The sequence below is a fragment of the Eschrichtius robustus genome, chromosome 9 (assembly GCF_028021215.1).
Source record: "Eschrichtius robustus isolate mEscRob2 chromosome 9, mEscRob2.pri, whole genome shotgun sequence".
Lineage (NCBI taxonomy): Eukaryota > Metazoa > Chordata > Mammalia > Artiodactyla > Eschrichtiidae > Eschrichtius > Eschrichtius robustus.
Genome location: NC_090832.1, coordinates 34,279,979 through 34,305,856, shown reverse-complemented (window position 1 = coordinate 34,305,856; position 25,878 = coordinate 34,279,979). Strand labels below are relative to the sequence as shown.

The window sequence follows — 25,878 nt, the reverse complement described above, 5'->3', positions numbered from 1 at the left end:
ATCTTTCCTTTGTAAGTTCTGTGGAAAGCATCTAATTGGCAGGCTATTTTTAGATACATTTTCAAAGATTTTCCTTTTTCCAAGTCTCTTCTTAATATAGTACTAGCACAGGATGTCAACAGCCCATCTTATTATCATGTCATTCTAGTATCTTAACTAATAGACCCCTGGGAGGAATGAGTTTATTCTTTTGAAATTATATATATACTTCCTTTCTTAATTTTATCTAAAGTGTAAACTTGTATATAGATCATGTCTTGTCTTTTGTATTCTACGTAGCACTCCTTTGGCTTTAGACAAAGTTTAGAAGAAATAATGATGGAGGATATTTTAAATGGTAGTAGAATTAAAGTTGGATGAAAGATACAGGCTGAGTGTGAAAGGGCTTAAGTAGGTAGTTTAATAAGAGGGAAAGATGGGACTTTGTCTTCAGAGGAGACTTCTTGGAGAGGCAGACTAGTGTCTTTGTCAGAGACAATGTGAACTAGGAACATTAATTCAGACTGGCACAAGACACTGAACAAAGCTGTGATTACTTTATTTGTAAATTGACATACTGTGTTTTTTTCCACTGTCCTTAGGAAGTTGACATTTTATTTTAAAATACTCATCTGAATATACCTACTACTGAATATCTACTTTTGCTCACCTAGAACCCATTACCTTTCTCTCTTACATTGTTTTTTTTTTTTTTCACCCTGCTCCCAGTTTTAGAGTTTATATTTTGAAAGAGATGAGCACCTACCTAGACCCTTACATCGCTATGATCCAGTCCTAGACAATGACTTTATTCAATTCCTGTGCCTACAGAGCATGGTTTGCGGGGGAGGGTGGGAATCACACCTTGCAGAACAACCCTAGGGTTGAACTATTGGAAAGGAGGAGCTCTTTCCACTGTGGTTGCTGAAAGTAGAAAATGTAGCCTGGAGCTGCTAGCAGCTATTTTGTTACTCCTTGGGTAAGCTTGACTGAATGAAGCCCACGCAGAGAAAAGCAGACCTGAGAGAAGAAAAGAGACCAAGTCCTTATCAATATAGTTTGAGGCACTGGATCTAGAGCCTTTTGAATGTTCAGTTTCTTAAGCCTATAGATTACCCTACCCCCTTTGTTTCCCACAAGCCACCATGACTTGCCTTTTTCTGTTACTCATAACTGAAACAGTCCTAGGTAATAAAATATGTTTTACTTCCATACCCGTAGAGGAGCTTGGGTGCTTCTATATTTCAAATGCTGAGTATTCTATCCAGAATCCACTTCCTTTCTGTCTTGCTTTACCCTGAAAAGAGAGCAGTGGAGGCAGGCATGAGTGGCCAGCCAACCAGGCATGCTATACAAATAGCTGCCATGGGTCATCTCTCTTATGCTGATAGCATAATAATAAATACTTCCTTCCCTTGTTAGGGAACAAGGTGGACTTATCTTAAACTAGAATTTCTTCTGTAGTGAATAGCTATGAAAAACTGGTATTTTAAAGAGAGATCACTAACAATACACTTTAGTAGAGCCCAGGATGCTGCAAAGGGAAAGGAACAAAATCACACTTCTACTTTCTAGGCTGGAATCCTAGTGTAGAAACTGTTGCCTTATTGCCTTCTTCTTTCCATGTAGCATGGCTAGTGTTGCAGAGGATCATGGATGCTAAACACTGGTTCTTGCTAATCTTCAAAGAAGTGAATAAGAGAAGGAAACAGCCCCCAGTGAAAAGTCATGGTCTATGATATCCAAAGTTGAGTTCTGTCCCTGGAGGGGAATTTTTTATGAGATACTGGGATATTATAGTACTATTCTGGTGGTTTAAAGAAAAATAAATAGATTCATAACTGTAGACATTAATTATATTAGATGATATACATCATTTGTAATACTAGGACAGAAAGTATCATATTTTCTTTATTAATTTTCAAGTTGTTGCATCATTTTTTCTTCTCAGGACTTAACATGAAGGCCATTTCTGTACTGGCAAATAAAATGTGAAATTGAGAAGGCTCGAAGTCATTTGACAGTAGGGAAAGTGTTAGATGTTTAACTTGGTAGCAGATTTAATTTTATTATTTTTAGAAAATTTAAAAATATATATCATGTAAATTGCACAAATCATAAGTGAAAAGCTTGATGAATTCCCATAAGGTGAACATGCTGGTGTAACAAACACCCAAATCAAGAAACACAACATGACTGGCACCCCAAACTTCTCTGCTCAGTTACTGTGTACCTCCTTCCTCACCAAAGGTAACTGCCATCCGATTTCTTACACACACTGACTGTAGATTAGTTGTTGGCAGAGATTTGGAATGGCAGAATGGCCTACTGAAATGTGAGGGAAGTTCCATGGATGGACTTAAGCCTAAAACTGCATGGATATTTTTTACAACAGTACCTATTTTTCCTCCAACCCACACAGGAACCCACCCATACCTACTCCACTGTCCCTCTAGAATATTTTTTATATTAAATTTTCAATCTTGCAGTTGGGTGATTTAAGAGACTTTGTCATAAGAGTTATACAACATTGTGTAAGGTTGCCATGGGGGAGTCTGGGTCAAGTAAACACCTGCAGCAGCCATGGGAAAAAGGGCTAAGGTGGAGGCAGCCTTGTCCTTTTCTCTCTTGCCTTGCTCCATAACTTCCATGGATTACTCTTTTAATAAGAGAACAAAGGAAAAGAAATATGTCTTTTAAAGAATTTCATTTAAAGTCTCTTGCTTCATTCTTAAACCCTGCTTAATCTCTCCTGATTTTGACTTTAAGGAGTACAGATCTCTGTTGGCATTCTCTATTTGCCTTCTGAGGCCCAGAAATTGGACACAAGTAAGGAGGGTAAGAGACAGTTCAGGAGCACTGGCCAGTGTGTGCTCTGTACAGATGGGTTAACTTGCTTTGGAAGAATAATGGTCATTCCAATGTACTGCTGGGTTCCAGACTGTGGTATTCTGTGTCCAGATAAACTAATCTCTTGGTCATTTGTCAAAGAGAATACTGAATGTTTAACAGAACCTACTACACATGCAGGTGTATCCTCTCCAAACTAATAGATGTTACTTATCATGCTGGGATATCGGACAGATTTGACTTTTAGAAGCATAGAGAAATGATTTGGCTTAAAACTAAAGATGCTGGATTATATAATTACTCATAGCGTTAAGCAAATTTAGAATTTTAAAAATGTGCCTTGAAGAATATTTTACTCTTTTCAATAAACAATAATCTATGAACACTGACAGTGAGAATCTATGAATTTTGCAATTTTCAGAGCAGTTATTTCAATTGGATTTAAAGGAGATATTATATTGCTTCTCTGTCTTTTGGCTAAGATCAAGTGAAGTATCTCTTATTATCAGTTTAATAAAAGGGATATTATGCTGCATAAAACCCTCAAAATATTTTTATGTAGTAGTGCCATGGTTTATTATGTACAGCTTATTTAAAGGCACCCATGCAACATATTAAATTAGCTTCTTATAATCTTATATATTACAGGTATTTCTTCTTCCAATAAGTAATTATTGAGAAATAATGAGAACTGTTGAGAGAGTGATTTTAAGAGTTTAACAAAGAAAGTCTCTACCCTTAGAAGCTTGCAGTCTTCTTGAAGATAGGGATTCTGAGTCTGTGTGTTTTGGCTTAGTGTCATCCTTGCCTAAAATGGTGTGTGGAAAACAGCAATAATGGGAAGGAATAGAGTGTATTTGAGGAAGGAGTAGGCAGGTCAGTCCAGTTGAGTGCTATGTGTATGTGTGTGTGTGTGTGTGTGTGTGTGTGTGTTTATGAAACAGGTGTAAAATAAAGTAGGAGTCATAAAATTGGATATATTGTAGATAGTCTTACATTGTAACAGATGCAATTGTACTCAATATAAATGTTGAATGAATGAAAAAGAGTCTTGAATACCTAGTAGAGGATTTGAGTCTTCACCCTGTAGGTACCAAGGAAGTATCATGAGTATAAATTGTTTCCCACTCTGTGACCAGAAATGCTAGAGTTCCTTTGATGGACAGAGCAAAGTTGCAAGTTCTTAGATGGATGAGAACTGAAACAAATTTTCAGCTTTAAAGAGAGAATCCTACTAAACATTGTGCATATTTAAATTTAGGTGAAGTTGCCCACAGGCAATGGAAGGAGTTAGCCAAATAAATGATAAAGAAACTTCAAAGCATCTTGTACTTGGATATAAATTTGGTGGTTCCGTATCCTATGGACTATAACCTATCCGTCTTTCCCGAAGCCTAATAGCACTTTTTTTCCTGTAACGTTAAAGACTTCAAATTATACCAGCAAGTGTTGTGACAATATCAATGTTGCTAAAGTGATAAAACCAAAATGCCATCTAAAAAATATATATGTAAATATATACACCAAAATAATATATATAGCTATATATATAAGTGCTATGCACACACACTTATTAACTAGATTTTTAAAAATTCCATGAGACGAAATTTTGAAAACTTAAAAAAATTACTTCCTTAGAGTTTCTGGTTTTTTTCTTTTTTAAAAATTCAATTTATTTAAACTAAAAAAAAAAATTCAAAAACCGGTCACCCATTTTTTCTACCCCCAACAATCAGAGTTTCTGATAGGAATCCAGATTTTATAAGTATTTCCTTGAAGTCAGATCTATGACTTTTAAAATATAAACCAATTTATTTTATTTAGTTTCTTTTGATTTGTTTTATTTTAATTTTATTTTTAGTAATGAATTCTAACAAAATGATCCACTTGGTTGTGCTTGTGGCACAGCTGACGTCAGCATATTACTAGCCAGCTGTAGATGGCATATCTTGATATCCAGTTCTGTCACTACATTGTTCCCATCAACACTGTTACCAAACATGAGATAGTCAATGGGAGTCATTTATTTTCTGATCGTTATCATCTGCATAATTTATTTATCCCCTAGATGCCATCTTTGTAAATAGTGTTGGGTTCTGTGAACTAGAGTGGGCAGGTGGTATATTGGGAAACATTCACCAGTCTTACTTAAGTATATTACAAATCCTGGTGTAAGAGAATTTAAATGTTTCTGTGGTCAGCATGAAATTTTGCTCACAAGTTTCCAACATAATATAAAACTTAACATAAAATAGTTGAGAAAAATAAAGCTTTAGAAATGTTTTCAGCTTATTTTGGGTCATCAAATGAAAGAATCTGGTCCTCATTTCATTTGGCATCTTTGGATTATTTTAATGGATTATGTCCCAGATGGGTATTAGCATATTGGTAGGGCATGGTCAAATTTTTTAAGAAAGCAACAGCTACTGGATTGGCTCGAACTGTTTCCTTAAAATGGCAGATTAGTTTTATGAGCAGTGTTTTTTAATACAGCTTCACAGCAAAGCAGATTTGTGTAATTTGACCACCTGCTGTAAACATCGATTTTAATCAATCACATATATCTTTGCCATGATAGTTTATCAGTGGTAAAATGTATGAAGATTTTGAAATAAATTTCATGATAAAATTAAGCAGCCATCTGGAATTATACTATAGTTTTTCTCTAAATGATTTGCAAGGCATACATTTGAAATGTTGTATATAGAGAATATACACATATAAGTGCACATCTGTTTTGTCCTTGTTTATAACGCTGTTTGTGAGGACATTTTATGGTGAATAATACAGAAAATTTACCTACTTAACAAGGCCCGTAGAGCTCCAAGGGCAGAAAGATGCTTGCGCTCTGCTGGTCTAGCCTGTGTGCTTAGATAATGATCCATCTGCTCCACTCCGGGTCTCAGTGATTATGATCCAACCTTTGTAGCTTTTCAGTCAGTGTAAAATTATTGCAAAACACAAAATCTGCTTTCTGATATTTGTTTCAAGTGATGTTGCTTTAATAATGTACCCCCATCCAAATATAATTTATGGGAAAAGTATGTATTTATCCTGTATATGCAAGTTAGATTTGCCTCCCCCGCCACCCCCCAATTCTCTGTGTAGAAACTTCCCAAACTGTTCATGAAGGACACATTCAAAGAATCTGCATGAAGATTATATTACAGTCTGGATCTGTGAAACCAAAAATTGAATATTTAAATTAGTAATTCTTTCTGCTTGTAACCCTTCAGTGCACTTATTTCGGGGGCATGGCTTATTTTAGATTTTCTTACCTTGGTCTTATTTTAGGTTTAGTTATTTATTCATCGCTAGTGATAGGGGATGTAGGGGTTGGTTTCATATCCTCTGTTTTGTCCCTCTTTTTAAACTCCTTTTATTACTCATTTTAAAGTGCCACCTGTGGGGTTTCTCCTTGAAGTAACAACTATTCCTCCAGCTAAGAACATATTTTATTAGTTTTATAACTTATTATGCCTTTTATGCAAAACCACAGATTTTGAAAAAGACGGGATTCAAAATTAAAAATGTAAAATCTGAACAAAAATATGTTTAAAAAGAGACTTGAGATCACCAATGAAAGACTCATTATTAGCACTTAAAAATAAACTTTTTAAAAGTCATTAGGGATGACGTTATACTTTTAAATTCTATGACATTACTGTCAGTATATGGGATATGGAATCCCTACTTTATAGAGATTAACATTGAACATGTAAATAAACCAAGACATATAATTACCCTTGTGCGTTCTTTTTTTCTTTCATTTCATTTAAAAGTAAATTATTTTATATATTTGAAGGATATCCTTCAGTTATCAACTCATGTAGAGGAAAGTGAAAGTTTTTATCGCTTGTTTATTTAGCAAAACACATATAAAGGACTGAGTACTTACCTACATCATCTAATATAAAAACCCGGTGAGGTAACTTAGGCTGACTCTAGATGGCAAACTGTTGTCAATATACTACAATATCTCTCATGTAAACAAATAATTTAATGCATGATATAATAATTATGAATAAATGTCCATTTGGAAAACAGAGGAGAAAGCAACCCCCTCTTCCTTGAATAGTAGGTAATGATTTCACAGAGGAAATTACATTTATACTGGGCCTTGAGAGATGCATAAGAGTTTCCGAGGCAGTGAAGAGCATTCCAACAGAAAAAATGGTATGAAAGAGTATAGTGAATTAAGAGAAGCCAGAGTGATTGAGGCCTATCTAGTTGGGTAAGGGAACAAGATGGTGGAGAAGTCAAAAAAAGGGCTTAGAACTCATTTAAGGTCAAATTATTGAGTATTATTGCCATGATAAAGAATTATTCTGTAGGCATGGAGAACTAACCAGCATTTTAAAGCACAGGACTGACATGAATGGATGGATTTTTGTAAAAAAATTAAAAAGTGACAATGTGGAGGCAGTTCCAAACAGGAACAGATGCAGCAGAGCCAATTATGCAGAAATGATAGTGATACATGTTGCCTGAGAGGTCCATCAGGCTGACGAATTAACTCCATTGTAGCCCTCAAAACTGTTTGTTTGTTTTTTTTAAACAGTAAATATAGGTCTCCTTTATCAATATTTTGCAGTTATCCAAGAGCATAAGGAACTGGTTTGTGTTTTGTCTCCTTTACTTGACTCTTCTTCAAAAGCAGACATAATGTAAATTATTAGATAAATATCTAATAGGTATCTGGCTAAAGAGAAAAGAAGAAGTATGTGAATAAGGAATATATCAAAAGTTTAATTCTTGTATAGTTGAAAGATGAAAAGATAATATGTCATGGGTTTTGAAAAGTAGCAACTCTTGTTGTGAAAATTATTATTGTTATTGCTATATAAGATGTCTTTTTTTAAAAAAAAATCTACTCTCTTATTTATGCTGTTCAAAATCCCTACTATAATGGGTTATGAAATGGGATTCACATGCCTGGGATTGTTTGTCCATATCAAGTATTATTTGATGGCTTTGACTTGATTTGACAAGTCAGGTCAATCAAAATAATGAAATAAGCCTCTACATTTTATCTAGTCTAATTATACTAACACTTAGATGTTTTATAGTAGTGAAGCATATTAATTGTTTGCTTCAAGGAGTTTAGCGTCCTTAGCTGCCCTTCTAGCAATTAAAGTGTTGTTCGCTTTAGCAAATATGTAAAAAAATAGTTGGTATAAATTTTGAGCAAAGCAATTTATTTCCTTACTTAATGCAAGACTAGTACTAATGATTCTTCTAACAATTGTCATAAAGATGATTCATATCTTCTATGTGGCTTTATAAATGCACCATCTAGCATAAGATAGAAGATTCTACTTTAATTGCTAACATTTATCTTTTTGGGTCTCATTTTCCCCCTGGAGTAATATTTTTAGAAATGATAAAAAAAAATCATTACTTAAAAGATTGGGCTTTAAAAATGGAATTCAAGGTTATTAGATAAAGTTTTATGGGTGGGGTTGGTGGTACATGTATTATCCTTGTTTGCATTTTTTGGTCTGTTAGGCCATAGATATAATTAAAGAGTTAATTGTTATAATTGTCTTTTGGAAGTCAAAGTTTAGATTAAAAATTTAAGAGAACAAGAAATTTGCTTTAAAATTATCCTTTTAAACAATACCTTAAATGAGCAACTCTTTTCATGTCATTCTCCATCTCTTGCCCTCCGCCTCCCCCCCACCTCCATTACTTCTTCCTCCTAACTTCTTTTCCTTCCACAAATGTATATTGAGTGCTCACTGAGTATAAAATGTGTTAATGTAATGACAGATATGTTGCCATACAAACAAATGCATATATTTCTTAGATTAAAAGTACTGTTAAGATTAGTCTTGAGCAATATTTGAAGCAGGAAAGAACCATACTTTTTGGAGGGGTGATATCATGAGTGAGCAATGACCGTTTCAGGGCAAAACTGGCTATTTAGGACCAAGTCCAAAAGTCTAGTTATGTAGAAAGAATCTTGTAGGCACTGTAGATCTAGCAGGCAAGAGGTCATGTTCCAGCTAGCAGGGGGAGGTTCTATTAGACGATGATTCTGGTAAGGAAATTACAAACAAATTGCAGTTCCACGTGGCCTTTTAGGAGAACCTTATGAGGGAAGGTGCATGGTGCAGAAGAAGCATGGACTGTAAGGAGGAAGAAGGTACAAGTAGTGGCTTGTGCTGTCAAGGAAGACAAATTCATTATAAGACAAAGCAAATCCCTTTGTCTTCATTGGTGAGCATTAGCTGGACCATGGTGGAGTTGGCCAAAACGAGTGGGCCCTTGTCAAGAGTATTAATTTAAATTGATTGGCTAGCTGTTTTTTTTTTCCTTTTGTTTTTTTCTTGAGGAAGAAATATGGCAATTGTAGAATCAAAATGGTTATCTAAGGAGAATATTTCAGAGAACCTAGTGATTAAGAACATGCACTTTAGAGTCAGACTGCCTGGATTCAAATCTCAGCTTCATTACTTACAAATTATGTGGCTTTGGGCAAATTATTTAACCTCTTTGTGGCATTTTTATCTTTAAAATGAGAAAAGTAATAGTACACACCTCGTAGAATTGTAATGAGGATTAATTGAAATAATACTTATAAAGTGTTAGAATCATGACTGGCCAAAGTAAATGGTTGTTAAAATATATTTTATTAAAGTTATTTTATGAAATTAAAATAAAATATTTAAAAATCAAATAAAGGCTGTATGCATGCATAGCTCATAACAGAAATTGTAAATAATATACCATTACAGGAAAAAAAAGGCAAATATAAGGTAATTAGGGTTTGAACTAGGAGTGTGACCTGTGGTATGCAGAGGGAGGAGTGGATTAGACTTTTTTTCCTCTAGTTTTACAAAGACAGTCCAGGTCTTGCCCAGACATGCCAAGTTAGCCTGGATGTATCATAAGCTCAGTCATATAAGTATAAGAAGAATCTGAGATTTCAAATCCTTACTTGAAGGGACAAGAGCTGTTGAGACTCCCAAATTCACTCCTGAGTTAGCAAAATTTGGATCAAACTTCTCTTTCCATGTGACTTAATCATCTTCAGGGCTAGAAACCTTGGGGCTTCTGATAAAAATATCATACCACAGAGTCTACATGAATCTGCAGACTGAACAAACAGGCCAAACACAGAAGCTGAAAGGATTTTAGAGCTGGTTCAGAGGCTGTTTGTTTTACCTGTCTAGCCTATTAATAAATAGCTGGTTTTTGTGATTTGCATAATTTTTTTTTGTGGGTAGAACCTGGAACTTTCTGACATTTGAAAGTCTCATTCCATCTTTGAATCTGTGATATATCCATTTGGAGAGTCCTAAAAATGTGAAGATATTTTGCAGAAGCTGGAGAATGATGCAGATTAAGGAATGATTAATTGTCCTGTTGAAAGGTTGATTCATATTTTCAGTTATTCTAGAGGGAGAGTTTTATTGGATGAAAAAAATGTGAATTTCTCTCTATGTCACTTTGTTCAGTCTGTGAAGAGCAAAGGATTATTTTTTACAGTATGTTTTCTAATAATTTGTCTAAACTAATTTTGCATTCCAGAGTCACATAGTGCTCTTGGGTTATTTTTCCCCCACATTTCCCCCTAGTGGATTATTTATGCTTTTAACAGAATGATGAATGGTACTTTGTATATTCGAAATGTGTTTATTTCCTCTGGAGAATCTGAGTGAAACAAGTACATTGTTGCAGAAGAATCCTAATGTGGTTACCTATTCCTTTGAAATTGGCTTTATCTTTGATTGTGAGAATTCTCTACAAATTGAATGCAGTATATTAAAAAGCTATAGTATTTCATATTTTTAATAGCAGAGGTAAGATTGCAGAAACAAGTTATAATAGAGAAGGGATTTTAGTTTCTTCTAGAGGGGAGTATTTCATAACATAAAATAACTCCATTTAGGGATTTAAAAATATTTTTTCCTGCATGTTACTATGAAATTTTTAAAGATGTGAAATTATTTTTCTCCTTCATGGAGATACTTTTTCTCTCTCTGATTCTCCTCTCTGGCCTCCATCACATTTTTGCACTTTGGCACTTAAGCATTTGACTACAGTTTTGACTTAAGGGAGGTATCCATTTGTTTTCATAATATATATATATGTTATATATTATGAAATATATATATGATGGTTGATTTTGGAGCAGAAAGTATAGGGCAAAGTGAAGCTATGGGGCAACAAAGGCACAAAATTCTCCAGAAAGTTGCTTTTTTTTCTTCCTATATAAACAAAGTGTTATAAAAAATATATTTAGATTTTTGGAATTTCTCAAATTGGAATAGTATTAAATGATTTTGGAGTTTTTTTTTTAAAGTGTAGTTATGAGCACATGCAAAAGTAATTATGCAGTAGGTAGCATAAGTAGACAATTTATGCAAGCTCAGTTGTCATTAATTCTATTACAATTGTTTATAAGATGGACTTCAATAAACTACAGATTTTTAAGTTTAAAAAATTTTTTAGCTCTAATTAAGATACTGTGGCACTTATATAAGAATGTATACATGTTCATGACATGGTCCATACTCTCCAAGGATTTATAATTTAGTTGGAGAGAAAAATGTTGACACCATGAAGATACAAGCTAGCTTGTGAGTGGCACAGGATACCAAAGGCATTTTTGACTCCTTAGGAGAATATTGGGCAGATGTGTATATTCATATTTCTCTGAAGAAAGGATTTGTACATTCCATTAGTTTCTCCTCAAACTTTAAAATCGTAATTTCTTTCATTGTTGGGGATCTTTTGGAATAATCAGTGATGGTTTCTTGGAGGAAGTAAGATAAACGTAGCACCTAAAAGTTGTATAAGATGCCTGTGTGTGGAGACACATACAGATAAAGGGAGAGCATTCTATGAGAGATCAACAGTACAAATGATGATATAAGACAGGAAAATATAAAGTAAATTGGTTCAGAAATGATGAGTAAGCAGCCAAATTGAATTAGAGCTGAATTAAGTTGGGCCACATTATAGAAGTCTTTGGATTCCAGTTAAGATATTATTGGTAGAATGGGGTCTTTAAATGCTTTTGAAAGTTAAAATTGATTGTGGTGTATAAAAGACTGGGAAGTGAAAAGAGATGAAGTTGGTGTAAGATTTTTTTTCTTTTTTTTTTGCATAGCATATATAAGTTCATATAAGATTTAATATGAGGAAGAAAAAGAAGAAATTAGGATGAGAGAAAGTAAGAAAAAACCCTGAAAGCTCTTTTTAACTATATGTGCATGGATATAGGAGCTATAAATACATTCATTCACCCCCACAAAAATGACTGAGGGCCTATGCTATGAGCCAGGCACTGTTCCAGGCATTTGAAATACGTCAGTGAACAAAGCAACGTTACTACTGCTCCTAAGGTGTTTACATTCTAGGGGATGATACAGAAGTCCTAAGTGAACGGGACAATTATGGCACCACAAAGTGCTAGTTGTGAAAGGGTAAAATGTTACAAAACTATGGAGGTATTTCTAAATTTTTGTGCCAAAATAATAGGCAAGAAATTTGCTCCTCGGAGTCTGGAAGAGATGATATTACTTGTCATTAATATTCCATTTGAACTAAAGAATAAAGTAACTGAAGAGTATTTAAATTAAACATTTCAGAATCATCTTATACTTTATCAGTCTGAAAGTTCTACAGTGACCTGATAGAAAAGGAAAAAGAAAAGAAAAAAGAAAGATAAGGAAAAAGAATTGGAAAAAAATCTGAAGTGCTTTGGATAGCTGGAGAGAGGCATTGAATTGCCTGGGTATTAAACATGTTGTAAAACAAAAAGTCTTCAACATACGGCAGTTTTCATTCATGTTTGTAATAGTGAGATTTAAGTCAGAGAAATACATTTCTCTCAAGTGTATTTCTGTCTGTGAGACTGACTAGTTATAGTCTTACTAAGCACTGAGAAAGGATTGGCAATAAGTTACTACAAGTCACACAGGACCCCAGTCCTATAATGATACTAGAAATTTTCTTTGGTTGTTTTAGATTTATGTGAAATGCAAAATTTTAATTTAGCAAATATTTAATAAGTACTTCTATGTTCAAGGTACTGTAAAAGGCAATGGAAATTTTAAAAAAAAGAATAAAAGACAGAATTTGTCTTCAAGAAATTCACCATCTAAATAGGGAAACAAGCATGTTAAAAGTTAAAACAAACCAAAACAAAGCTATAATAAAACATGGTTAAAGGAACTTAGAAAAAGGATGTCTAATTCTGCTTGAGGTTATCTGGTAAGCTATGCCCAAAGAATGAATCTCAAGATAAGTCTCAAAGGTGGACCAAGTAGGATAGGAAACTCTACAGGCAAATGCACTGAAGAGGTGTAAAGTAGAGAATGCTGAGGAAATTGAAAACTGAATGGTAGAATATTGGTGGGGTTGTCAAAAGGCATGACATGACCCTGGACTGTGACAAAGGCCGACTGATGAAAGGCCTTGCCCACTAGCACATGCTAGAGCATTCTGAAGTGGACTCTTTTGAACTCTGTAATGTGAGAAGAAATAATGCTGTCATTATAACCCCCAAACATACATTTGTGTCAAGCAAGAACACAAATCTATGGAGTGTTGTGAAGTAGGATGGTGTAGTCTAATGCAGCGGTCCCCAACCTTTTTGGAACCAGGGACCAGTTTCGTGGAAGACAGTTTTTCCATGGACAGGGGTGGAGGGGTGGGGGGATGGATCAGGCGGTAATGCGAGCAATGGGGAGCGGCAGATGAAGCTTCCCTCGCTACCCCACTGCTCACCTTCTGCTGTGTGGCCCGATTCCTAACGGGCTGTGGGACGGTACCAGGGGTTGGGGACCCCTGGTCTAATGAACAGCAAGTGGTCATTTTTGCAAGATGAATCTAGATTCTCTGGGGTGAAGGAGAGTCAGACCATAAATAGATAGAGGAGGTTTAATGAGCTTCCAAAAGGCAATCTTCATCTAGTCAGACTGTAGAAGAGAGTCACAAAAAGAATAATTCTAATTTATTAATTAATCCAATAAATCTTTATTAACTGCCCATAACATATCACTGTGGGAGATGACAGTCTTGCTCTTGAGGTATTTATAAGTTACCACAAACATCACGATCTTTGAGTGTGAAGAACTAAAGTAATAGAATCTGCTGAGTGATGTTGTGGCCACTTCCTGCCCCCCAGGTATCCTGAGTGAATTATTTTGGTGATCATCAAAGATCAGGAAGGTTAATGGACAATTGCATTTCTTAATGTGCTTGTAAGTGCTTCTTTTGTGAACTGAATGTTAGCCTATTTATAAGACATGCCACAAAGTGGTCTAGTGGGAACTCTTTAAGCTGGTGCTACAAACTTGGGGTGGTGGAAAATAAAACAAGTAAGTCAGTATTTTAAGTATATAACAAAAGTAAAAGAGAAGAAATGCATGAGCAGAACAAAGAGATAGCGTTAGAAACCATGACAGATAGTGTTGGTTGGGGGACTACATGCAAACATTCACTGATTTTATTCATGCTCTGCCCAGGGATGTTGAGCATCAGGAGAATTTGGCTTCCTCCCCAACTCCAGGGGTGAAGCTTGATTAGTCCAAGCCAATCATGGTAATTCCATACCCCTGCCAAGTGATTCATTCTGGCATGGGCATGTGACAGAATTTTGGCAAGTGAGATGTAAAGGGAAATCATTTGGACAGCTTCTGGGACACTTTTAGCCATTCTTATTTAGGGATGTGAAGAAGGAGAATATGTCCTCTCTTCATTCTGGCTTTTGAATATTGTTGTGCGAGGATGTAATGTTTGAAGCTACTGTAGCCATCTTGCTATCAGGAAAAGACAAGCCTAAGGACATATGTCTACATTCTGATGATGGCAGAATGGAAGAGATGGAAAGAACCTGAGTTCTTCATGGTATAATGGACTGACAAATTAACCAACTAACCATTCCTACCCTGCCATACCTATGAACTCCTATGTGACCTAACAAATGTCTTTACTGAAGCCAATTTTGTTTTAATGGCTTTTTTCTTTCTTGCAGCCAAAAGCATTTCTGGGATGGAAAAACTTTTCCTCTTCCCTTAGGATCAAAGTTTGGGAGACTGCAAATTAAATTGACAAAAGACAGATCAATGGGAGAAAGGCATATGTTTCTTTTTTTTTTTTTTTTAAACATCTTTATTGAAGTATAATTGCCTTACAATAGTGTGTTAGCTTCTGCTTTATAACAAAGTGAATCAGTTATACATATACAATATGTTCCCATTTCTCTTCTCTCTTGCATCTCCCTCCCTCCCACCCTCCCCATCCCACCCCTCTAGGTGGTCACAAAGCACCGAGCTGATCTCCCTGTGCTATGCGGCTGCTTCCCACTAGTTATCTATTTTACATTTAGTAGTGTATATATGTCCATGACACTCTCTTACCCTGTCACATCTCACCCCACCCCCTCCCCATATCCTCAAGTCCATTCTCTAGTAGGTCTGTGTCTTTATTCCCGTCTTGCCACTAGGTTCTTCATGGCCTTTTTTTTTTTTTCCCTTAGATTCCGTATATATGTGTTAGCATACTGTATTTGTTTTTCTCTTTCTGACTTACTTCACTCTGTATGACAGACTCTAACTCCATCCACCTCATTACAAATACCTCCATTTCATTTCTTTTTATGGCTGAGTAATATTCCATTGTATATATGTGCCACATCTTCTTTATCCATTCATCTGTCGATGGACATTTAGGTTGCTTCCATGTCCTGGCTATTGTAAATAGAGCTGCAATGAACATTTTGGTACATGACTCTTTTTGACCTATGGTTTTCTCAGGGTATATGCCCAGTATTGGGATTGCTGGGTCGTATGGTAGTTCTATTTGTAGTTTTTTCAGGAACCTCCATACTGTTCTCCATAGTGGCTGTATCAATTTACATTCCCACCAACAGTGCAAGAGGGTTCCCTTTCCTCCACACCCTCTCCAGCATTTATTGTTTCTAGATTTTTTGATGATGGCCATTCTGACCGGTGTGAGATGATATCTCATTGTAGTTTTGATTTGCATTTCTCTAATGATTAATGATGTTGAGCATTCTTTCATGTGTCTGTAGGCCATCTGTATATCTTCTTTGGAGAAATGTCTATTTAGGTCTTCTGCCCATTTTTGGATTGGGTTGTTGGTTTTTTTGTTATTGAGCTGCATGAGCTGCTTGTAAATCTTGGAGATTAATCCTTTGTCAGTTGCTTCATTTGCAAATATTTTCTCCCATTCTGATGGTTGTCTTTTGGTCTTGTTTATGGTTTCCTTTGCTGTGCAAAAGCTTTTAAGTTTCATTAGGTCCCATTTGTTTATTTGTGTTCTTATTTCCATTTCTCTGGGAGCTGGGTCAAAAAGAATCTTGCTGTGATGTATGTCATAGAGTGTTCTGCCTATGTTTTCTTCTAAGAGTTCGATAGTGCCTGGCCTTACACTTAGGTCTTTAATCCATTTTGAGTTTATTTTTGTGCATGGTGTCAGGGAGTGTTCTAATTTCATACTTTTACATGTACCTGTCCAATTTTCCCAGCACCACTTATTGAAGAGGCTGTCTTTTCTCCACTGTATATTCTTGCCTCCTTTATCAAAGATAAGGTGACCATATGTGTGTGGGTTTATCTCTGGGCTTTCTATCCTGTTCCATTGATCTATATTTCTGTTTTTGTGCCAGTACCAAACTGTCTTGATTACTGAAGCTTTGTAATATAGTCTGAAGTCAGGAAGCCTGATTCCCCCAGCTCCATTTTTCGTTCTCAAGATTGCTTTGGCTATTCGGGGTCTTTTGTGTTTCCATACAAATTGTGAAATTTTTTGTTCTAGTTCTGTGAAAAATGCCAGTGGTAGTTTGATAGGGATTGCATTGAATCTGTAGATTGCTTTGGGTAGTAGAGTCATTTTCACAATGTTGATTCTTCCAATCCAGGAACATGGTATATCTCTCCATCTATTTGTATCATCTTTAATTTCTTTCATCAGTGTCTTATAATTTTCTGCATACAGGTCTTTTGTCTCCTTAGGTAGGTTTATTCCTAGATATTTTATTGTTTTTGTTGCAGTGGTAAATGGGAGTGTTTTCTTAATTTCACTTTCAGATTTTTCGTCATTAGTGTATAGAAATGCAAGAGATTTCTGTGCATTAATTTTGTATCCTGCTACTTTACCAAATTCATTGATTAGCTCTAGTTTTCTGGTAGCATCTTTAGGATTCTCTATGTATAGTATCATGTCATCTGCAAATAGTGACAGCTTTACTTCTTCTTTTCCGATTTGGATTCCTTTTACTTCTTTGTCTTCTCTGATTGCTGTGGCTAACACTTCCAAAACTATGTTGAATAATAGTGGTGAGAGTGGGCAACCTTGTCTTGTTCCTGATCTTAGTGGAAATGGTTTCAGTTTTTCAGCATTGAGGACGATGTTGGCTGTGGGTTTGTCATATATGGCCTTTATTATGTTGAGGAAAGTTCCCTCTATGCCTACTTTCTGCAGGGCTTTTATCATAAATGGGTGTTGAATTTTGTCGAAAGCTTTCTCTGCATCTATTGAGATGATCATATGGTTTTTCTCCTTCAATTTGTTAATATGGTGTATCACATTGATTGATTTGCGTATGTTGAAGAATCCTTGCATTCCTGGGATAAACCCCACTTGATCATGGTGTATGATCCTTTTAATGTGCTGTTGGATTCTGTTTGCTAGTATTTTGTTGAGGATTTTTGCATCTATGTTCATCAGTGATATTGGCCTGTAGTTTTCTTTCTTTGTGACATCTTTGTCTGGTTTTGGTATCAGGGTGATTGTGGCCTCCTAGAATGAGTTTGGGAGTGTTCCTCCCTCTGCAATATTTTGGAAGAGTTTGAGAAGGATAGGTGTTAGCTCTTCTCTAAATGTTTGATAGAATTCACCTGTGAAGCCATCTGGTCCTGGGCTTTTGTTTGTTGGAAGGTTTTTAATCACAGTCTCAATTTCAGTGCTTGTGATTGGTCTGTTCATATTTTCTATTTCTTCCTGGTTCAGTCTCGGCAGTTTGTGCATTTCTAAGAATCTGTCCATTTCTTCCAGGTTGTCCATTTTATTGGCATAGAGTTGCTTGTAGTAATCTCTCATGATCTTTTGTATTTCTGCAGTGTCAGTGGTTACTTCTCCTTTTTCATTTCTAATTCTATTGATCTGAGTCTTCTCCCTTTTTCTCTTGATGAGTCTGGCTAATGGTTTATCAATTTTGTTTATCTTCTCAAAGAACCAGCTTTTAGTTTCATTGATTTTTGCTATTGTTTCCTTCATTTCTTTTTCATTTATTTCTGACCTGATCTTTATAATTTCTTTCCTTCTGCTGGCTTTGGGGTTTTTTTGTTCTTCTTTCTCTAATTGCTTCAGGTGCAAGGTTAGGTTGTTTATTCGAGATGTTTCCTGTTTCTTGAGGTAGGCTTGTATTGCTATAAACTTCCCTCTTAGCACTGCTTTTGCTGCGTCCCATAGGTTTTGGGTCGTCGTATCTCCATTGTCATTTGTTTCTAGGTATTTTTTGATTTCCCCTTTGATTTCTTCAGTAATCACTTTGTTATTAAGTAGTGTATTGTGTAGCCTCCATGTGTTTGTATTTTTTACAGATCTTTTCCTGTAATTGATATCTAGTCTCATAGCGTTGTGGTCGGAAAAGATACTTGATACAATTTCAATTTTCTTAAATTTACCAAGGCTTGATTTATGACCCAAGATATGATCTATCCTGGAGAATGTTCCATGAGCACTTGAGAAAAATGTGTATTCTGTTGTTTTTGGGTAGAATGTCCTATAAATATCAATTAAGTCCATCTTGTTTAATGTATCATTTAAAGCTTGTGTTTCCTTATTTATTTTCATTTTGGATGATCTGTCCATTGGTGAAAGTGGGGTGTTAAAGTCCCCTACTATGATTGTGTTGCTGTCGATTTCCCCTTTTATGGCTGTTAGTGTTTGCCTTATGTATTGAGGTGCTCCTATGTTGGGTGCATAAATATTTACAATTGTTATAGCTTCCTCTTGGATCGATCTATGTTTCTTTATTGATATAAATATTTTTATGTGTATGCAGACCACACAGATAAAAAGTGAAAACACAAAGAGAGAGTTAGATTTGGGGCATGTATACCATTTTAACAAAGGGTCGTAAATTGCAGAGAAATGATTAGACAAAGGAAAAAGGGGTTTGGGCTACTAGGGGCAGTAAATTATGGGAAGATGACTAGGAAATATATAGTAGATAAGGGTTATTGAGTGCGGTTTGTTATGCAGATAAGAGTTGTTTTCCTCTTCCTGGAGAGGGGAACACATTTACAAATGGAAATTTATGCTCTCCTTTTAGGAAAAATGGGGGAGTGCAGAAAATTCTTCCTGTATCTGCTGCTTCTCTATTGCCTTCGGCTCAAAATAGTCCTTATGCCAAGTGACATATGTTGAAGTAGTATATTCTACTCCCCTTCAGCATTCTACATGATATAGCAATTATTTCATATTATGACTGAATGTTTTGCCCCCTCAAAATTCATGTGTTGAAACCCTACCCCCCAAAATGATGTATTAGGAGGTGGGGACTTTGGGAGGTATTTAGGATTAGATGAGCTGTCATGAGTGGGATTATTTCCCTTACAAGGGTCACAAAAGAGCTTGCTTTCCCTCTCTGCTCTCCACTATGTGAAGATACGAGAAGTTGACAGTGTGCAGCCCAGGAGAGGGCTCTCATCAGAACTCAGTCATGCTGGCATGCTCATCTTGGACTTCCAGTCTCCAGAACTGTAAGAAATAAAATTTTGTTGTTTATAAGCCACTTAACTTATGGTCTTTCGTTAGTGGCCTGAGCTAACTAAGATACCCACTCTTGTATTCCCAGAGGCTCAACTGGAGCCTTTTGTTCAAGCTGATGTGTTCTCTAGGAGCTAAAGCAGATTGGAGGGGGTTTTGTTTTCATGTTAGACATATTTATAAATTATAATTTTTATGTCTATAGTAAAACCAAATCTTAAGCATCATTAGAGCAGGGCTGGAGGTGATAAATAAGTTGAGAAATAAAGAACAAAATTAAAATGATTTACAAAAAAATCCACAGGCAGGTTTTAAACTAAGGCTTTAATGGCTTACAATTAAGACCCTTTTCTTATTTTTATCATTACTAAGAGTAAAAACAGAAAGACCGAAAGCAAGTGATTAAGAACTAGTGATGGATCGGGCAGACCGCTATTTTTCAGGTATAAAAATAAATGCAGCTCTGTAGGGAACTTAAGCAAGTGGATGGCCTTTAGCTGTCCCTTAAAAAGACATATAAGTGAGACAAAATTTAACTGTTAAATAAAGATTGGGAATAAGGAAATTCAGAGATTTGAATCATATGATCAATAAACTGTCTCTGTGTCATTGTGGATACCATTTGTGTAGGGATCTGAATGACATTTAAGAACCTCTTGCTTATATGAAATTGAATTTCAGTGAAACTAGGCTGTTATTTTGTAAAGTATCTGACTTAGCATTTTTTTCTTTAGGAAGATATCATTTTAATTAGTGTATCTGAAGGTTGAGTGGATAGTTTTATCCTTTCAAAGTAGTGGTTTTCTTCACAGACTTCAGTTCTGTGTCATATATTACTGGACTTTAAAATGTCTCTGAATTACTGCTGTTTTCCCTTCTTACGTTGGGAGATCTTTATTCCTGATTGAGAAGCAAGAACTGAAAATGTCACTTCTCCCTTTGAGGTGTGAGGTGTGGACGAAATCTTTTTAAAATGTTCAGTTTTCTAGTTTCATGAAGTGCAACTTCTACTTGTATAGAATGTTAGGTCAGAATTTTTTACCACTGGGATTTCTCACATTGAAGGGTAAGGGCTTGATGCCCATGTAAAAACAAGAAAAAAATCGCCACCTGTTTTAGGGAATTCAGTCCCCAACCAAGAGCAATTACTGGCAGTATTAACATGTTAGTAAGAAATGTCAGAATTCAAATGGCCAGTCTGAATGTTCAATTTTTACCTGCTCTCTGATACTGGCTTAAGAAGGGTTTCTTTTGAAAGAAGAAGGTGATCTCACATGGATTGACAGGCAGCAGTCATGGCTCATGTAATATGTGTCATGGCTCTAGACCAAGAGAGAGTTATTCACTCACTTGGAAAATGTTGTATGTCCTGAAATTCATCAAGGGCTTACTGTGTAGGTGGCTTGTCTCTAATCAGTGATCATAGCACTTAAAAAATCATTCTAGTAAACTTCCTAGACTGCATGGAGAAAAATTAAATTTTCTCAACCATTTATTGGATACCACATCATGATGGAGACCTGTATTAGGTCTTGATGGTCATAGATAATTAAGAATCTACACTCTAGCAGAAGGAAATAGATGTATACATGCAGAGATAACCAAGTGTAACAAAAAGCTGCAAGTGATGTAGTTGAAGTACAATTAGATGAAGGGACAAAGATTATGTACCATTTGATGAAAAAAAATCATGCATCCATTCATGCAACAAGTATCTATTGACCATCTCTAGTGTGCCAGGGACCATGCTTTGTGCGAGAGTTATGATGAAGAAAAAAAAAACACTTATGGAGCTTATTTTTGGAAGGTAAGATATTAATTAAAATATCTCACTAATATTTAATTACAAACTAGGTTAAGTATGTGGTTGAAATGTACAGCTGGATGGGGGTTGGGGTAAATATAGGGCAAAGAATTTAACTTTTCCATTTTCTCAATGAGCTGGGAATTGTGAGGTGTGTTCCATACTTTGATTTAGCCCTGTGACCTTTTTTTTTTTTTTTTAAGGAGAGCATTTTTTTTTTTTTTTTTTTAATTTATTTTTGGCTGTGTTGGGTCTTCATTTCTGTGCGAGGGCTCTCTCCAGCTGCGGCAAGCGGGGGCCACCCTTCATCACGGCGCACAGGCCTCTCACTGTCGCGGCCTCTCCTGCTGCAGAGCACAGGCTCCAGACGCGCAGGCTCAGCAATTGCGGCTCACGGGCCCAGTCGCTCCGCGGCATGTGGGATCTTCCCAGACCAGGGCTCGAACCCGTGTCCCCTGCATTAGCAGGCAGATTCTCAACCACTGCACCACCAGGGAAGCCCGCCCTGTGACCTTTTGATGCTCTGTTTTCTTCATCTTCAAAACCAGGAGAAGTTATATTTATCTTATCTCACAGAGCAAATTAACAAAAATGAAAGAACCTTGAAAAATAAAAAGCATTATACAGATTTAAGTTGTACAGTGTTACAAGATAATAGCTAAAAGTACTAAATCCAGGAACATCCTTTGCAGAACAAGATTGTTATGTAAAATTAATTCCGGTGCGTAATTGTGACTTCTCTGTGAGCCAAATAGGCTGAAAAACTCCTAAGGCCTATGTCTGGGGTCCTTGTTGACTTAGATTTTCCTCCTTCTTCCTTTTTTAAATAGACTATTCTATATTGTTATCTACTCCTTAATGGCTTTCCTCATATTTTCCTAGTTTATGTTATCCACGCATTGTTCTTCTAAATGTAAAGATTAAATTCTGTAGATCTTGCATTTCCTTTAACCTAACTCTATGGCACACTGAGACCCGACTGGATATTGCATATTTCTGACTTTTTCCAGGTAGTCATCAGAGGTACGTGACAACAAAAGCATAACAAATCAACAGAAGAGGTAGCTCATGACTTTTTGTCATTTCTCAAGCCACTCAAAATTATAATCTATTTCAGGAAGAAAAAAAATGTCTAGAGCTCTGTGTTATCTTCCTTCATGTCTGATCAGCAAGTGCTCTGATATTCTAGGTCTTTAAGAAACATATCATTTGGAATTGGTAGGTTCTTTTGATAGAATTACAAACTCTGATATTTATTCCATGCCTACGCATCACTCTCATCAGGTCAAAAGTCATTGTATTATGAACATCTAAATTGGTTCTTTAGTAATACTTAGAGTAAGTATTAGTCCAAGAAGTAGAGTAATACTGAGAAGTAACACTTAGAGTCTATAGATACAAGGGTGATTTGGCATTGACATCTGTCAATCCATTAATCACTAAGGAAGGTTTGGCTGAATTAATTTGTTTTCTGGTTATCCTCTTTCTTCTCTACTGCTCCATTTGTGTCCTTTACCAGTTTGCAGTCTTGGACAGTTTAAAGATACCTTCCGAGATAGAGATAGAGAAGGGTTTTCGTCGAAGGTATGAAAATCAAGTACATAAGTGTAACATCAGTTCAGTGCAGTTTCCAACATATAAAACATCACTGGGCATAAGGAAAGCTTTTTGTACCCCTCTATAGAAGAACACTTTGAGTTCATGAACACTTCCTCAGACATTTAATGACAGTTCACTCTGTGCCAGACACTCTCTATAAGGTGGGAGCTCAGGCTGGGGACTGGGGATGAGGACATGAAAGTGAACACAAAGGCAGACACTCACAAAGAAGGCACTTGGAGACCTTTTTAATTCCTTAGTATCTGACTGTATTTCTATTTAAACATGAAGGATTTTTAAAATCATTTTTTTGGGGGGGCATTGGGGAGAGTGGTCTGTTACCAAATGAGTCAGGTTATTTTCTCCTTTATACTTGCAACAGTCTTCTTCCATAGTTGATACTGTCCTTGTACTCCACATGCTTGTTTCCTAATGGTTTCCCACATGCGATAACCCTGTCTCTTTTCTGTTTTCATGACCGTTTTTCTTTTCAGGGAAAACTGGAATAAAGTAGAATAGGATAAACCTGTATTATTTTGTGCTCTTTGTTATATCTCATAATTTTTTTCTGTCTCTTTTCTGCAGTACTTAAAAAAACAAAAAACAAACTTTTGTCCATGCTTTTCTTTCTCTTTTGAATACCCCTTTTCCCCTTTCTTCTCTTTTGTCTTTCTTGTCATAGTTAACAGTACAAGTTTTTACTGAAGTTTTTCTAAAGCTCCTTTAACAGGGGTCCTATTATATTTGTAAAAGTTTCTCTTCATTCCTCTCGTCATACATCTTCCATTTGACTTCAATGTGACCTCTGCTCAAACAACTAGAATAAATATCACCATTATTTCTGCACAGCTTACACAGCATGAAAAAGACTCTGTCCTTGTACTTTTCATCTAAAAACACATATATATTGCAATTCATGTTTAAGTGTTCAAAAACTGTAGACGGAACAGTATTGCTTATTTACTCAAATTCTTCCTTATTTGGGTAGAGAATCCTTCTTGTGACTTCTTTCAGGTGTGGAGACATTGGAAGAATAATTAGTCACATGTCAGCAGGGAAAAAAGTGAGGTGGCAAGTATTGACTTTTGTTGTTAATGAAAGGTGAGGATGCCAGTGAGGATTTAAATGTACTGATTCATTTACACAAATACACATTTAGAAGAAAGCTCAAAAGTGAAACATTTTGAGAAAGCGATCATATGATTAAACTTGGTACATATACAAGAGGTGAGGCAACCAAAAATTAAAGGGAAAAAAGAAAAAAAAAAAGAAAAATTAAATAAAGGGGGAATAGCTTTAAACTATTCCACCTCCAAACTCATTATTTGAAAGTATTTATTGTATGTTTACTAATCTCGATAAAATGACACCAATGTACAGTTTTACTTCAACTCTATTAATACTATCATTATCACTGTCATCTTCATCAACATTATCATCATTATCATTGAACACTCATTCCATACAAAGTAAGATACTATGTATTTGTGCGGAAACAGAAATTAGACAACAGCTCTGATCACAAGGAGTAGGGACAGTAGATATACATAGCACTGAAGGAATGCTAATCAAAATCATTAGACTTACTTGAAGAGTTCCCAGAATTTGCCCTAATTGATTGTGATGTTTCCCCTTTATGCTATTATATATAATTCCTCTAACCTTCATAATTTGATTAACATTGGATTTCAGTCTATCTAGTTGATATCAACAAAACTTGTAATTCTAAACATGGTTTGTCCACCTAACAAAACTAATCTGGTATGAACTATATTTGAGTCACTAGAACATAAATGAACCTTTAAATTATTGATACCTGTTTATGTTCATCAGTGTAACTAATGCTTTATGGAACAAATAACCTTGCAAATCTCATAATTTTAACAGGAAGTCTGATAGGGGTTTGTGTAATGGTTTTTACTGGATTGCTCATCTCTAAGCAGTGACTCACACCTGTAGACTCCTTCAGTTCTTTAGCTCTGCCATCTTGGAGTCCATCACCCCTGCCTCAGATATAGCAGAAAGAGTGAACTATCAAATGGGACCTTTTAAGAATATATCACTTCTTCCAGTGTTCCACTGGCCTGAATCTAGTCATATGGTTTCAGTTTATAGTAAGGGAGGTTGGTAAATGTAGTCTTCTTGTGTGCACCATCCCCCTCTCTGCCAAAAAAAAATAGAATGATTTGGTGAGTGCATAGCAGTATGTCTGTCACACTGTAGAAAATCCAAGTAGAGATGACAATAGGCATTTTGAAATTAGGAAGTTAGGAGACAGGACTGAATAATAAATATAGCTTTGAAGATAATGACAATTACATTGGGTTGATAAGTTGGATATTGGATAATGAAAGCCATTACCCAAAGAAAGAATATAACAAATGATTTAAAAAGTATTTAAAGAATGCTTTTAAAAATGAGGGACAAGGAGGGAACACTCTCGTGTCATGGATTTTTAATTGCCCCCTAATGTCCATTTCTTCTTTTGTGACAAAATTCTGATTTTTTGCCCAGCTAAAAGACTATTTCCTGTCTTGCTGTTGGGTGTGATCATGTGACTAACTTATTTCCATTGATATAAGTGGAAATGTTGTGTGGGATTTATGCAAAGCCTTCTTTAAAAAGAGGAAGTATGCTCTTTGTCTTCCTTTCCTCTTTTTTGAACCATGATTGACCTTTAGAATGGGAAGCATGTACTAGGATTGCAGAGTAGAAAGAGAGAAAAAGTCTGGGTCTCTGAAAGCTCTGACTGCCTTCCCCCAAAATTATTTTACATGAGAGAAAAGTATACTACTGTTTTGTTCAGGCCACTAGTAATTTTTGTTTTCTGTCTCATGCAGCTGGTCCAAATCCTAAATCCTAAATAGTATATCAAGGGATACCAACGTTTA

The 25,878-nt window shown here is 35.7% G+C and overlaps 1 pseudogene; it reads left to right on the top strand.

Moving 5' to 3' along the window:
* Window positions 1-3,286: 3,286 nt before the first annotated feature.
* On the top strand, window positions 3,287-3,436 carry LOC137769727 (U2 spliceosomal RNA; annotated as a pseudogene).
* The last annotated feature ends 22,442 nt before the right edge of the window (window positions 3,437-25,878 follow it).